The sequence below is a fragment of the Scaptodrosophila lebanonensis genome, unplaced genomic scaffold, assembly GCF_003285725.1.
Source record: "Scaptodrosophila lebanonensis strain 11010-0011.00,11010-0021.00 unplaced genomic scaffold, SlebRS2 tig00000122-arrow-arrow-pilon, whole genome shotgun sequence".
In the NCBI taxonomy this organism is placed as follows: domain Eukaryota; kingdom Metazoa; phylum Arthropoda; class Insecta; order Diptera; family Drosophilidae; genus Scaptodrosophila; species Scaptodrosophila lebanonensis.
The window spans coordinates 1976575-1993284 of record NW_022060580.1 but is presented as its reverse complement, the minus strand read 5'-3'; the positions used below and the strand labels follow the sequence as shown (position 1 = coordinate 1993284).

Sequence of the window (16710 nt, the reverse complement as noted above, 5' to 3'; positions counted from 1 at the left end):
ATTCAAGCTCCAAGACCAATTTAAAAAAACCGAGTATGCAGTTTTATTTGTATTCTTTTATTGATTTTAGAAGCCACGTTTTAAGTCGATCGGTTGTGGATTTTTCAAACAAATTTTGGAGCTCGTTTTCCTCTCTTTGGAGCTCGAATTTTCCAAAATCTTCTTAGTGCACACCTACACTATAATAGGATACTTAAGCCCAAATTTCAGCTTTCTAGCTCTTACCGTTTGGGATGTGGGCTGTTGACGCCGTTTCCTTTTGTGCCCCAAGAAAGCCCCAATAATTCAGTATCCAAGAAAAAATGTAAAAAACCGAGTATGCAGTTTTATTTGCCTTCCTTTACTTATTTTAGAAAGCACGTTGTAGGTCGATCGGTTGAAAAATGTGGATTATTCAAACAAATTTTGGAGCTCGAATTTTTAAAAATCCCTTCTTAGGGCACATCTACACTATAATAGGACACTTGAGCCCAAATTTCAGCTTCCTAGCTTTTACTGTTTGGGCTGTGGGCTGTTGACGCGGTTTCCTTTGTGCCCAAACATTTTTTATAGCCTGTACCCAAAGGGTGAAAGGCTATACTAGTTTTGTGCGCATGTATGTAACACACAGAAGGAGTCGTGGCAGACCCCACAAAGTATATATATTCTTTATCAGGGTGACAAGCCGAGTCGATATAGCCATGTCCGTCCGTCCGTCTGTCCGGCCGTCCGTCTGTATGAGCGCAAGGATCTCAGAAGGTACAAGGGCTAGAATTACCAAACTTGGCATCCAGGTTCCCCTAAGCCCTAGGCAGGTCAAGTTTGTTTTTTTATTTTGATACACCCCCCACTCCCCCGAAATTCGTGTTTTTCTTATAAATTCCGTAATTCTTGGAATTTTGAAATCAGTTAGTTAGTTACATCCAGTTAGTGCCTATGTGTCCGTGTGCCAAGTTTAATCACGATAGGTCAATTCTGAAGAAAGTTATAGCCATAAATAAAATCGCTGCTCATGCGCTGCCTGCAGCACTGCCGGCAGCACTGCCCGCAGCTGTTGTTGTTGTTGCTGCTTTGGTTCAACTTTGTGCTGCATACATACACGCATATAAACACGCATAAGTACGTGATGTAAATGTATGCTGTTAAAACTGAACTTAACATGTATTCTAATTTAATTTAATTAATTGATTAATTAATTTTTATACCCTGTACCCGTAGGGTAAAAAGGGTATATTAGGTTTGTGCAAAGTATGTAACATGCAGAAGGAAGCATCTCCGACCCCATAAAATATATATATTCTGAATCAGCAGGACGAGAGTAATCGATCTTGACATGTCCGTCCGTCCGTCTGTTCGTCTGGATAAACGAAAGTATCTCAGAAACTATAAAAGCTAGAATAACCAAAGTTGGCATCCAGATTCTCCTAGGTCCGAGAAAGGACGAGTATATTTTTAATTTTTTTAATTTTCCCCCCTTCACCCGCTACAGAATTTCGTCAATAGCGTCCACATTTCAAATGCTACCTAAATCAAACTTTGCACACATAATTTATATATAATTGTCTACTGTTGTTCATTTTATTCAATTCGGTCAATTCTAAGAAACCCCACCAAACTGCAGCAACAAGTTCGCTCTTCTTCCTCTTTTTGCTGCTGCTATGGGCGCATATAACTCAGTGACGGAAGTTTACCTGGGTACAGGGTATTACACTGTCGGGCTTGCTCGACTGTAGCGTTCTCTCTTGTTTTTAATAATTTAATTTTTTTTTAATTTTTTATTTTTTTTTATTTTCCTTTTTTGGGGAGAGTACAGGCTATTTTACTGTCGGGCTTGCTCGACTGTAGCGTTCTCTCTTGTTTTTTACAGGTAAACTCCCATATTTCAAGAAACCAAGTATGCAGTTTTTCTTGGAATTTTTCTAAGAGTATACAAATTAAGTGTGAAGTTGATCAGATGAAAATGAAATGAAATTATTATATTCCTAGCTTTTACCGTTTGGGCTGTGCGTTGATCATCAATCAGTCAGTCAGTCAGGACAAACTGTTTTATATATATAGATATAAATATATAAATATATGAATATATGAATATATAATATATAAATATATAAATATATAAATATATAAATATATAAATATATAAATATATAAATATATAAATATATAAATATATAAATATATAAATATATAAATATATAAATATATAAATATATAAATATATAAATATATAAATATATAAATATATAAATATATAAATATATAAATACATAAATATATAAATATATAAATACTTAAATACTTAAATAAATAAATATATAAATACTAGCAGGTATTGCCCGTCTTAACCCGGCTCAATATAATGATTCCAATTGTATTTATTTTGTGTGTGCATAACCTACCCATATGTTTTCACCTTATAAGTTACCAGTAGGAAGGCATTTAAGGTATTTAAATTAAGATTTTCTGTTCTTGGCAAAAAATTGTTCAGTAGTCCGTTACATTTTTGTTCTTGCCAAACTATCTCGTTAAACGAACATGACCACTATAACTAATATTTTTTAAAGCTCGTTTTCCCCCCTTTGGAGCTAGAATTTTCCAAAAGCCTTTCTTAGTGTTCTCCTACACTATGATGGATACTATGAAAGGATACTTGTGTCCAAATTTCATATTTTACCGTTTGGGCTGTGCGTTGATTACCATAGTCAGGACAAACTGTTTTATATATAGAGATGACGCAACGTTTTAAGATAGACTATGTGCAAAAAAGGGGAATAATTATAAGGGTATATCCTAATTTTAAATTCACATTTGAGTCTTTTCGTGTCATATTGAGTCAATACGGCCACGCACAAACTCGGAATATGAAACACGGCATTCGTGTCAATGCCGTGCAGCGATGAGCCACGATCAAAAACCACTGGCACCGATACCATCAAACTATCGAAGTTTGAATGCAATAAGTAGAATATTTAAATAATTAAATCGAATTATTTATTGAGATCAATAAGAACAAATCATATACATACATACATTCCCGCAATGCGAAGCAGAATATGCGTAGGTCCGTTATTCGGTTTCTGCTTTACTATCGCTTACGCAGTCGTTGCCTAGCGATGGTAACTGTAACATTTTGGCGTTTTGCCTTTGCAATTAACATTAAATGGTCAAAACGTAAGAAGAAGAGCGAGCTAATGACTTGCAGTTGTTGTTGTTTTTAGAGCATTATTTTTTTTTACAATCAAACAACTGTGTTCGATTGCCCAATGTATACATCCATCATAGTGTAGGAGCACACTAAGAAAGGCTTTTGGAAAATTCTAGCTCCAAAGGGGGGAAAACGAGCTTTAAAAAATATTAGTTATAGTGGTCATGTTCGTTTAACGAAATAGTTTGTCAAGAACAAAAATGTAACGGACTACTGAACAATTTTTTGTCAAGAACAGAAAATGTTCATTTAAATACCTTAAATGCCTTCCTACTGGTAACCTTTAAGGTGAAAACATATGGGTAGGTTATGCACACACAAAATAAATACAATTGGAAACATATTGAGCCGGGTTAAGACGGGCAATACCTGCTAGTACATACATATGTATGTTTCTCTTTACTTTTTCAACCGTACGTAGAGAACCGCACACATAGACACGAACTGTTGCTTGTTGTGTGTGTGAGTGTGTGTATGTGATGTCTCCAACTATTTGATATTTGTTGTTGCTGCATAAAGTTATTAATGAAAACCCTAATGCCAAATGCACTAAACAAAGAAAAAATTACTTTTAAAAATGTTATATAATTTTCAATTAATTAACATTTCTTGCTCTGTCAGTGCAAGACGAATGTACATACATACATATGTAGATACATATGTACATACATAGATGTGCACATATGTATGGACATTCACACATTAGTGTCTCACATTTTGCTTTGGCTATTTCAATCGTTTGCACGCAACTACACGAACAGCTGCTTGCATGTGTGTGTGTGTGTGTGTATATGTATGTATACTTAGTTGTCGCCAACTGTTTGATATTTTGTTTTGTTTGTTCTGCCTGCTTTTGTAAAATGCATATTTTGAAAATCCTTGAATGCAAAGTTGTAGATTTAGTTACGTAGATTACATTACCCAAATCGGACTAAATTTATAACTCAAACTTTTCATTTGAAATAGTGAATAAATATTAAAACCCCAATAATTCAAGCTTCAACAAAAAATTTCAGAAACCAAGTTTTATGTCGATCGGCTAAAAAATGCGGATTTTTTAAACAAACTTTGGAGCTCGTTTTCCCCCCTTTGGAGCTCGGATTTTCCAAAATCCCTTCTTAGTGCGCATCTAAACCATGATAGGATACTTGAGCCCAAATTTCAGCATCCTAGCTTTTACCGTGTGGGCTGTTGACGCGGTTTGCTCTTGTGCCTCAACATTTTTTTACAGGAAAACTCCCATATTTTAGGTCCCAAAAAAATAAAAATCAAAAAACCAAGTATACAGTTTTTCTTGGAATTGTTCTGAGAGTATACAAACTAAGTTTGAAGTTAATCAGATGAAAACTGTAGATTTTTCATACAAACGTTGGAGCCTGTTTTCCCCCCTTTGGAGCTAGAGTTTTCAAAAATCCCTTCTTAGTGGGGACCTACAACTAAGTATACATACACACACACACACAAACAGCTGTTCGTGTAGTTGTGTGCAAACGATTGAAATAGCCAAAGCAAAATGTGAGACACTAATGTGTATGAGAATGTAATGTGAATGTCCATACATATGTGCACATCTATGTATGTACATATGTATCTACATATGTATGTATGTACATTCGTCTTGCACTGACAGAGCAAGAAATGTTAATTAATTGAAAATTATATAACATTTTTAAAAGTAATTTTTTCTTTGTTTAGTGCATTTGGCATTAGGGTTTTCATTAATAGCTTTATGCAGCAAAAACAAATATCAAATAGTTGGGGACATCACATACACACACTCACACACACAACAAGCAACAGTTCGTGTCTATGTGTGCGGTTCTCTACGTACGGTTGAAAAAGTAAAGAGAAACATACATACATATGTATGCCTGTGTATGAATATTGCATGTATGTACATTCGTATTAATGTATACATTGGGCAATCGAACACAGTTGTTTGATTGTAAATAAAATAATGCTCTAAAAACAACAACAACTGCAAGTCATTAGCTCGCTCTTCTTCTTTCGTTTTGACCATTTAATGTTAATTGCAAAGGCAAAACGCCAAAAGTTTACAGTTACCGTCGCTAGACAACGACTGCGTAAGCGATAGTAAAGCAGAAACCGAATAACGGAGATACGCATTTTCTGCTTCGCATTGCGGGCAGATGTATGTATTTATGTATATGATTTGCTCTTATTGATCTCTATAAATAATTCGATTTTATTATTTAAATATTCTGCTTATTGCATTCAAACTTCGATAGTTTGATGGTATCGGTGCCAGTGGTTTTTGATCGTGGCTCATCGCTGCACGGCATTGACACGAATGCCGTGTTTCATATTCCGAGTTTGTGCGTGGCCGTATTGACTCAATATGACACGAAAAGACTCAAATGTGAATTTAAATTTGGACTCAAGTATCCTTTCATAGTATCCATCATAGTGTAGGAGAACACTAAGAAAGGCTTTTGGAAAATTCTAGCTCCAAAGGGGGGAAAACGAGCTTTAAAAAATATTAGTTATAGTGGTCATGTTCGTTTAACGAGATAGTTTGGCAAGAACAAAAATGTAACGGACTATTGAACAATTTTTTGTGAAGAACAGAAAATGTTCATTTAAATACCTTAAATGTCTTCCTACTGGTAACCTTTAAGGTGAAAACATATCGGTAGGTTATGCACACACAAAATAAATACAATTGGAAACATTATATTGAGCCGGGTTAAGACGGGCAATACCTGCTAGTAAATATATAAATATATAAATATATAAATATATAAATATATAAATATATAAATATATAAATATATAAATATATAAATATATAAATATATAAATATATAAATATATAAATATATAAATATATAAATATATAAATATATAAATATATAAATATATAAATATATAAATATATAAATATATAAATTTATAACAAGATAGAACGCTACAGTCGGGCAAGCCCGACAGTAAAATAGCCTGTACTCTCCACAAAAAACAAAAATTAAAAAAAAAAAATTTTAAATAATTAAATTATTAAAAAAAATGAATGAATGAATTAAATTGAATTGGAATACATGTTTATGTTCCGTTTTAACAGCATACATTTACATCACGTACCTATGCGTGTTTATATGCGTGTATGTATGCAGCACAAAGTTGAACCAAAGCAGCAACAACAACAACAGCTGCGGGCAGCGCTGCCGACAGAGCTGCAGACAGCGCATGAGCAGCGATTTTACTTATGGCTATAACTTTCTTCAGAATTGACCTATCATGATGAAATTAGGCACACGGACACATTAGTACTAACTGGATGTACCTACCAAAAATGATTTCAAAATTTCGAGAATTACGGGAGTTATGAACACGAATTGCGGGGGAGTGGGGGTGTATCAGAAAAAATAAAGAAACTCGATCTGCCTAGGGCTTATAGGAACCTTGATACCAATTTTGGTTATCCTAGCTCTTGTACTTACTGAGATCCTTGCGCTCATACAGACAGACGGACAGACAGACAGACAGGCGGACATGGCTATATCGACTCGTCTTGTCATCCTGATCAAAAATATATATACTTTGTGGGGTCTGCCACGACTCCTTCTGTGTGTTACATACATGCGCACAAAACTAGTAAAGCCTTTCACCCTTTGGGTATAGGCTATAAATATATAAATATATAAATATATAAATATATAAATATATAAATATATAAATATATAAATATATAAATATATAAATATATAAATATATAAATATATAAATATATAAATATATAAATATATAAATATATAAATATATAAATATATAAATATATGAATAAATAAATGTAATATTAATGTATTTTATTATATGTGTAATATATGGATTATTAGTATGAAGTGTTTAGAAACAGCGAACACGGTAAATATAAATGTTTAAACAAGAATAGGCGGCGGTGGATACGATTTATGACAACTGCGTACGGCTGTACAACGGCACACGACTGACTGCTGATCACGACCGTTAACGACAACTGCTCACGGCTACTTATAACGACTGCTGACTACTGACTGCTTATGATGACGGCTGACGACTGACTCCTTTCGACGACGGCTGATGACTGACTGCTGATGTCGATATTCCTCTTGCGCCTTGCCATTATCACCTTAAAAATTATACATTTTATAACACACGCACACTTAACACACATACACCCTTCTTTTTGCTATGAGTTACTAAGAAAGAGTAACATTTATTTTGGATAATATTTTTTAATGATTTTTTTTCTTTTTTAGATTTTTCTGTTATTCTTTATTAGCTCAGAGGTTCTCTGCAAAAGATATTTGATGTTTTATTTTGTGGTAGCAAAATAAATTGATTTTCAGGAGCTCCGACCCGTGATAGATCAACATACGAAGGGATTTTTTTTTATTTTAAAATTTTTCTTTTTGGTTTTATGCCCCAACTTTTGCTTTTCGGTCAGTGTGCACTGTAGCACAATCTTGGAATCGCTGAATGGAAATAGACCTGTTCAACATAACAACAAAGTTCAATTTTCGGTAACGATTGGACTTTCATTGGCGCCACCTTCGATTTTGCCACTAGAAGGTTGACTTTAATGCTATGCCAAGATGTGCGCGAACGTATATGCAGCAACAGTATGCTCTTTCGGAAGCGTCTGCGAATCCATGTATTTTGCAGCTATGGGTCGGAGATGTGAAAACATATCGTGGAATTTCCAACTTGGCTAGATCTTTCAGATCTTCTAGAAAGAACTCCATCAACAGGAATGTTCCAATCGAGCCCCCTTTATAGTCAAATCTTGAAGTAAAATTTTAAACCGTATAATGACTGGGCCGATGAACCCTAGAAGATCGAAGGTCCGAGCGATTCGTGGAAGAATATTGCGTTTGGTAATTGGTTCATTTTAATGGTATCCGTAACGAAATACGTATACATCACGATGAGGGTGCCATGCCACTCCAAGTGCAGATCAGCTATGTTGACGAAACTTTTAGCCGTTAATGTATTCTTAGACCTTGCACCTGAAGGACGATGCTCTGAGTGCCTGTCTCGTTTACCTTCAAAGAATTGACAGCGCCCATTAAGAATCTTGCAGAAGTCTTCCCACGTTGAAAGCTTCTCAAAGCTCTGCATTTCATCATAATGAATTTTAGTGTCAACATCTACTTTGCCAAGTACAAGATGAATCATGATGTTATTAATAATTTCTTCAGCCGATCCCAGTGAAAGCAACGAATCTCTTATAGCCGATGCGATATCAATAATGGATGTCTCATTGAGGGAATAGCGATAGGCGTTAATATGCACTCGTGAAATATCAGCACATCATTATCGTAGCGAGCCTCGAGTCGCTCCAAGGCTTTCTCGTTTTGCGTTATCTGCCCTGATAAACAGTCAAGTAGATAACTAAACTTATCGATTGTGGGTATTTGTGGATCATTATGAATAAGGTTCTTGAATGACGTGTTGAAACGTTTAAAGGACGCACTTCCACACCACTCATGATGACCGATTGTAGCGTCAACTTGATGTAGCAATACCAGCGCAAATATCAATTTAATTATACGACTGTCAGCTATCAGCTGTGACAGTTCCAAAACAGTGTTATGGCTTAGCAGCGTAATTATAATAGTGGAAGCGGTATGCCATTAGCAGGTGTACTGTTCTAGCAGGAATGTGCCCAGGCCACAGTAAGTCCAGTGATATGTTAATAAGAATGTATTAACATCGATCGTACTGTTAACCAGAATGGCGTTAACAGCGATGGGGCAGGACCATGTACTGCAGCTGCAGCTAGCAGCTGAGTACTGTATTAGCACTCACACTACAGTACGTCCAGTGCTATGTTAATAGGAATGTATTAACACATAAAAGTGGTAGCAGCTATGTGCTGATAGAGTGCTGTACTAGCAGCAATCTGCTCAGGCTATAGCAACTCCTTTGTTATGCTAATACGCGGGTATTAACATCGATCTTACTGTTAACAGAAATGTGTTAACAGCCATGTGGTTACAGAAACGCGTACAATGCATGTGCAAATGTGTATAAAAAAACAGCAAATCGTAGAAACAGTATTGCGTGTGGACAGTTGCGGGGGTGAGAAGTGGCACCTTTGTATGAAGGTTGCAGGTTTTGTGCAAAATGTACCAATGTCTACCCTCGTAGCATCAAATGTTTGTACATCTGCCAATGTAACCAACTACTTCTCGACGACTCCGCCAAACTCTAGCCTTATCTCAGATCTGTGGGCAACTGAAGAAGTATGATGAAAAATCCGAATACGAGTTGGTAACAATTCTGTCCTGTCACGGTCGCTAAATGTTGGCTGCTTTCTCGGCCGGTAAAATTGTTGCCCTTTCCTCTTTGGCAACAGAAATGCCTTCTGCAGTTCCAAATTATGGTTAGGAGGATCACTCCACACACATGTGGTATTGCTTTAAAAATAATGCGCTTATGTCTTTATTCGATGGCTTCACTTTTCGAACTACTTATACTAAGTGTAATAGGCGTAGCAATGACATAACGAAAATGTATAGAATGACAAGCGATGTAAAGAGAGAGGTTTCGCGTTGCCAAACTACAAACTTAATTACATACAAATCGTTATGTTCAAATTCAACTCTTCAAATAATATAATTAATTATAAACTATTCTCCTCCAACAGGTATATTTAATTAATTACAATAAATTATTTAAAGTGCGGCCTGTAATTGCGGCCTGTAATTACTGTAATTGCTGGGTGTGGCGGTCTCTTCGCCGTAGTTGTGTAAGGCTAATATGCCAAGCTAAATACTGCCCAAGTCATTCTATAGTAATAGACTTGGCCTTGGCCTGAAGCTTGACCTGATATTCACCTCGGCTGTTTCATTTTTAACAGATCCTATATTGAAGGCTTTATAAATATTTTCAGTCTGTATATACCATGGTGCCCCAGTGATATCTTCGACTGAGCTCTTTGGATTATTTCAAAATTACTAATGTAAGCGTTTCCCCATAGCTCGGTCATATGTCCAAATTTGTTTGAGAACTGCATTGTACAAGAGTATCTTGTACTCAGTACAATGTACTCAGTACTCCAGTTTTAATGGTGAACGTAACTTTATAAGCCAATGAAGATTACTAGCTTTAAATTTTAGTAAATTTAGTAAATTGTTCGTTTATACGTATGCCAGTCTGCTAGCCATTTTTCCAAGGCTACGAGATGAGATAATACATTTTCCGCTGCTCCTGTTAAGCCCTTGAAGTGACTTAGGATAGCAGTATCGTCATAAAATATCGAAGTTGTTGTAAGACTGTTTGTCGGTATATCTGCTGTGTATATGATATCCAATGTCGGTCGCAGCACGCTACCCTGGGGTACACCAGCTTTAATTGGATGATATTTGTTGGAGCACTCTGTATATTTTTTAAAACCAATTTTATAATCAAAGACTTCCGCATGTCTTTAAATTATTACTAATTAAAGTCGTTTGTTTGTTACCACTAAAAAGCTAGCGATTTCTCATTAGCGCCCAAGCAGGGACATCCGTTTTCTTTGAACTATTTTTTCACTTTGTTTGCTTTGTGGCTTGGTTTTGTACGCAGTCGTGTTATTATAACATCTACCTCGGTTGATTTGGATCTGGTGTCGTTTGGGTACCATCTTGCATCTAAATTTGTTTGACTTGGATCTGGTGTCGTATTGGATACCACCCCTTTATTACACTACATCATTTGAACGTTCGGGGTTGGAGTCTGGTGTACCATCCCCCTGCCCTACTCTTGGTATTGTTGTTGGCCTGCCTAATTTTATTTTTCATTTTATTTCATTTATTTATTCATCAACAATATTTCTGTCGATTAAAATTATTAAAATATATTTTAACATTTTATATATATTAAAATAAAAAAATTAAAATGATATAACTTATTATAACATTATAATCTCAACTTAAAAGATAAGAAAGCCTAAGAAAAATACAATAACGTCTATTAATGCCTCTGAAATGTTGGATGACTTTTATTTGCCAGTTGGCCAGCTATGCCCTGATTCACAGCCATATGTGGTCAGAGACATTATAGACCTAATGGGTGATACTTCGCGTTGGTCGGAATCCAGGGAAGTTTCAGTGTACTCTTTTGAAAGCTTACATATATTCTGTGCCAACAATTGAGCATAAAGCTGTAATAAGTTTAATTGCTGCAAATTCGTACAAGTGTAAAGTTATTAAAAATCTGTTTACATGCAGGGTGCGCCATCTTTTATGTCGGTATGTAAATATTGAATAACTTTGTCATTAGTGAACCGATTGACTTGATTGATGTTGTTTTCAAAAATTAGTCTGAAGAAATTGTACAGAACCAAATTAAATAAAAATATCTCATACTTGAAAATCGGTTGTTTATTTTCAAAGATATTCAATGTTTACATACCGACATAAAAGATGGCGCACCCTGTATTTACATACATATGTGTATGCTTATGCCTACTCAATTGTTGGCACTTAATTTCGATAACAATACATACACGAATACATACTCATACATACATACATATTCGCCAATGATCGATAATTGCATCAATATATATTATATACAAATACATACATATACAGACCATCATAAGCATAATTATTAATAAAACTTCGACGAAAAATAAACAACAATAATAAACAAGACCAAGCCCGATAGTAAAATCAGTATCAAAAAAAATAAACAAACTTATCTGTGTAGGGCTTAGGGGGACCTAGATACCAAGTTTGGTAATTCTAGGTCTTGTACTTTCTGAGATCCTTGCTTTCATACAGATGGACAGACAGACGGACATGGCTATAACTACTCGTCTTCTCATACTGATCCGTAATATATATACTTTGCGGGTAATATTACTTCTTCTTCTTCTTCTTCTTGGTAAATCGGTCTATCATAGTGAAACTTGGCATACGGACACATAATTACTAACTGGGGGTATTTGCAAAATTTTAGTTCGAAATTCCAAGAATTACGGGAGTTAGAGAAAATCGCATTTGCTGGGGAGAGGGGGGAGGGAGGGAAATTCCAAAATATACATTTTCTGCGTATTTACATAAGGCATCTGGGACTAAAATTTGGTGTTCCTAGGTCTTATAGTCTCCAAGATATAGGCGATTCTACGAATGGAAAATCGGGAAAACCCCCATAGGGGGGAAGTGGGGGGGGGGAAATCAAAACAATAAAACAAACTCGTATAGAATACACACATAACGCATCTTTGTGCAAAATTTGGTGTCTCTATCTCTTATAGTCTCTGAGATCCAGGTGTTCATACGGACGGACAGACGGACAGACGGACAGACAGACAGACAGGGCTAGATCGACTCGTCTTGTCACGCTGATCAAGAATATATATACTTTGTGGGGTCTGCCACGCCTCCTTCTGCCTGTTACATTTTTCAGCTCCCTCAAACCTAATATACTCTTGTACATTTCATGTACAGAGTATAATTAAGAAGAAAAAAAAAAATTTGATCGATTTTACCTCTCTCGGTATTCGAACTCACGTAAAGGGTTTATAATTGCACATTTACATAGCAATTGCGTCTGTGTGAGTGTATGTATGCCTATGCGCATCTATTCGTGTCTGTGTAAGCAACCAAACAGCAACATCAACAACAGCCGCAGACAGCGCTTGAGCAGCGCTGCAGCAGCAAATATATTTATGGCTATAACTTCTTGTTAAATCGGTCTATCATAGTAAAACTTGGTATACGGACATATAATAACCAACGGGGGGTATTTCCAAAATTTTATTTCGAAATTCCAAGAATTACGGGAGTTACGATTTGCGGGGTAGGGGGGGAGGGAGTGAAATTCCAAAATATACATTTTCTGCGTATTCACATAAGGCATCTGGGACTAAAATTTGGTGTTCCTAGGTCTTATAGTCTCCAAGATATAGGCGATTATACGAATGGAAAATCGGGAAAACCCCCATAGGGGGGAAGTGGGGGGGGAAATCAAAACAATAAAACAAACTCGTATAGAATACACACATAACGCATCTTTGTGCAAAATTTGGTGTCTCTATCTCTTATAGTCTCTGAGATCCAGGTGTTCATACGGACGGACAGACGGACAGACTGACAGACGGACAGACAGACAGACAGGGCTAGAACGACTCGTCTCGTCATGCTGATCAAGAATATATATACTTTGTGGGGTCTGCCACGCCTCCTTCTGCCTGTTACATTTTTCAGCTCCCGCAAACCTAATATACTTCTGTACATTTCATGTACAGAGTATAATAAAACGCGAGTCTAACTGGCAAGAAATAGTAAAGCCTCGATTTCTTCAAAGCCGATTTTTTAATTGCACATATTGTAGTTCTGCAGATCACAATATTTATTCTTGCCCTTCCTTCCCTAGTAACAAATCGTGAACGTCGTAGACGTCGAACATATTTTTATTTCGCTCCACCGTGTGTTAAAAATATAGTGCAATTAACGTCAAATTAACCAAATTAATTCGCGAAATTCCAAAAAATAAAATAAACTCGTCCTTTCTCGGACCTAGGAGAATCTGGATGCCAACTTTGGTTATTCCAGCTTTTATAGTTTCTGAGATCCTTGCGTTCATCCAGACGGACGGACAGAAAGACGGACGGACATGTCTAGATCGATTTCTCTCGTCATGTTGATTCAGAATATATATACTTTATGGGGTCGGAGATGCTTCCTTCTGCATGTTACATACTTTGCACAAACTTAATATACCTTTTTTACCCTACGGGTACAGGGTATAATGAGCCAGATTCGTGCTCGGCAGCAACAACAACAAGACGAACGTCGACTTTCGTCACTTCGTAACAACGCGTACTTTTCTATACGCGCACCCGAAGCAACGGTTCCAACAACAGCTGCATTACTGTCCCTGCGTTAATATGCTCACCTAGCACTTGCAAAGTGGGTCATGGACTGCCCAGTACCCGTCTCCAGACCCCTACTGTCTTACCAATAAATTTCTGATAACAACAACGACCAGTACAATGCCCTAGCTTACAACTGTGTCTTTGACTTCGACAACGACGACAACTATAACAACGACAACAGCGCCTGGTATTGTCAACTCACTGCGACCTCCCCCTCTCCCAGCCAAAAAGTACGCACAGCGCTAACGGAGTGTTAATACAGACCAGGCTCGATCGCTATGTGCAAATTAAACGAAAACCCACAAACGACTAAGAAAAACAACTCACCCAAAATAACTAAAACCGCAAAAAACACTGTGCCAACTGAGGCGCTGAAAAACAATAGATTCGCGATTCTCAGTTTATCTGAAGAAGATAACGCCGAAACAGCTAAGGCCAAGCAACTAAAGCAAATTGTACAGAGTTGGTTAAAAAACTCACTAACGAAATTGGCGAAAACAAATTCTATGTTACGTCTATAAAAAGGGGTAGCATAAATGAAACTAAAATACAAGTCAATGATGAAAATACCTATCGATCACTGGTCGAATACCTCGACGATGAAAAGATGAACTACTACAGCGAGATAAAAGACGGACTTAATGATAAGGGCTTTGAAGTCAAAATGGCCAGGAACATAATAAATAGAAATAAAATTCCCCAACCAATGTTCAAGGTAGAACTGACACCTGACTGTATGCCTATAAATAAAAACAAAGTTCACTGCAATATCTACTGCACCATAAAATCACCGTTGAGGAACCACACAAACGAAATGATCCTGACCAATGCACAAAATGACAGGAATATGGACACACAAAAACCTATTGTACCCTACGCGTAGTCTGTGTTGCCTGTGGAGATGTACATCTCACTGAGCCCTGCCGTGTAAATAAGGAGGACCCATCTGCCAAAAAAATTAACAGCTTTGGAGGAAACCATACTATTAACTGTATATAAAGAGTTGAAACATCGCATAAGCCAACCAGAACCGCAGCTCATAACCCAGTCATCCGACAAAACTTGCCGTACACTCCATCAACAACGGCCCCAAGAGTATCTTTTGCTTATGTTAGCCAACGAGTCATATGCCTCAGTCCCTAAGCCGAAACTTCAACAAACCACTCAATGCAGTGCACTGCAGAATTAATCTACCATCAGGCATTGCAACAATCTAATGCTTAGTATACCCTTGCAAATCCATCCCAATTGCCTAGTGTAATTGAATCAATGCTGGCAACTCTAACAAATACAATGGTAGCAATACAACAAACGATGCAGAAACTTATGCGCAATCAAAACCTCCTCCTGAAGCTCCTAATCAAACAGCTTCTATGCTTCAAATCATCCCGATTCATTCTGATCAAGCATGAAGCACTATCCGCTGCCACTATTTGCTTCAACTTATCTACAGACCACATCAATTCAAAGCGTTTATTTAAAGCTAGCCGCAGAATAGCAGTAAAGCCTTTTCCGTTTCTGAAGCAGACATTGGAAATTTCTTCGATCTAGTAGGTGACACACAGATAGCGGATCACGACTCATTAACCCGAAAGAAGACAACTATATAACGCTATAATAACACCACGAAACAAGCTTGACTTTATTGGTCCGGGCTGGCATACATATTGGCCCACAGATCCAAAGAAGCAACCAGACTTGATTGATTTTGCTATTACAAGAAGAGTGTCACAGGCTTAGATTTTTGTGTGGAGCACTTAACAGATCTATCATCGGATCACTCGCCAATTCTTCTTCACCTTTATGACAGTACTCGGAGCGTTCATACTTTTTAACTTCCAGAAAAACGATGGGGTTATTATCCTCAGCAGTGGAGAAAATCTGTCATCACAATGATCCATAAAGCAGAAAAGGACAAGTCTCAGCCATCATCATATAGACTTATCAGTCTCTTGCCGTGCCTTTGGAAGATATTCGAAAAACTACTCCTGAATCGCATCAAGCACCACCTACATACCTACAATCCCAAATCATCAATTTGGTGTTCGCGAAAAACATGGAACCATTAAACAAGTCAACCGAATAACCTCTGAGATACGAAATGCATTTGAAAATCGAGAGTATTGCTCCGCTGTTTTTCTGGATGTCGCCCAAGCCTTCGACCGCGTTTGTCCGCGGCTTAGTTCACAAAATCCAAATATGACTTCCACAGAACATACACAAAATACTGGAGTCATACCACAGCAAAGAAGTTCCGCAGTTAGATGCAAAGATTTCCTCTCCGAATACCACCCAATTGAAGCTGGTGTACCCCAAGGAAGCGTGCTTGGACCGACACTGTATATCATATATACAGCAGATATACCGACAAACAGTCATACAACAATTTCGACATTTGCTGATGATACTGCCATTATAAGTCGCTCCAAGTGCCCAACAAGAGCTATAAAACCCTTATCATCTCACCTCGTGGCCATTGAAGAATGGCTAGCAGACTGGCGCATACATGTAAATGAGCAAAAGTACAAACATGTCACCTTTACCCTAAATAAACGAACTTGTCCTCCATTGTAGCTAAACAACATCAATATTCCACAAAAAAACGATGTAACTTACCTTGGTATCCATTTGGATAGACGGCTTACTTGGTGCA

The 16710-nt window shown here is 37.0% G+C and overlaps 1 protein-coding gene across 2 annotated transcripts in view; it reads left to right on the top strand.

The window, feature by feature from the left end:
• The window catches only part of LOC115628654 (synaptosomal-associated protein 25), a 183891-nt gene that overhangs the window by 88562 nt on the left and 78619 nt on the right, over nt 1-16710 (top strand). The gene's annotated exons all lie outside the window — the stretch shown is intronic.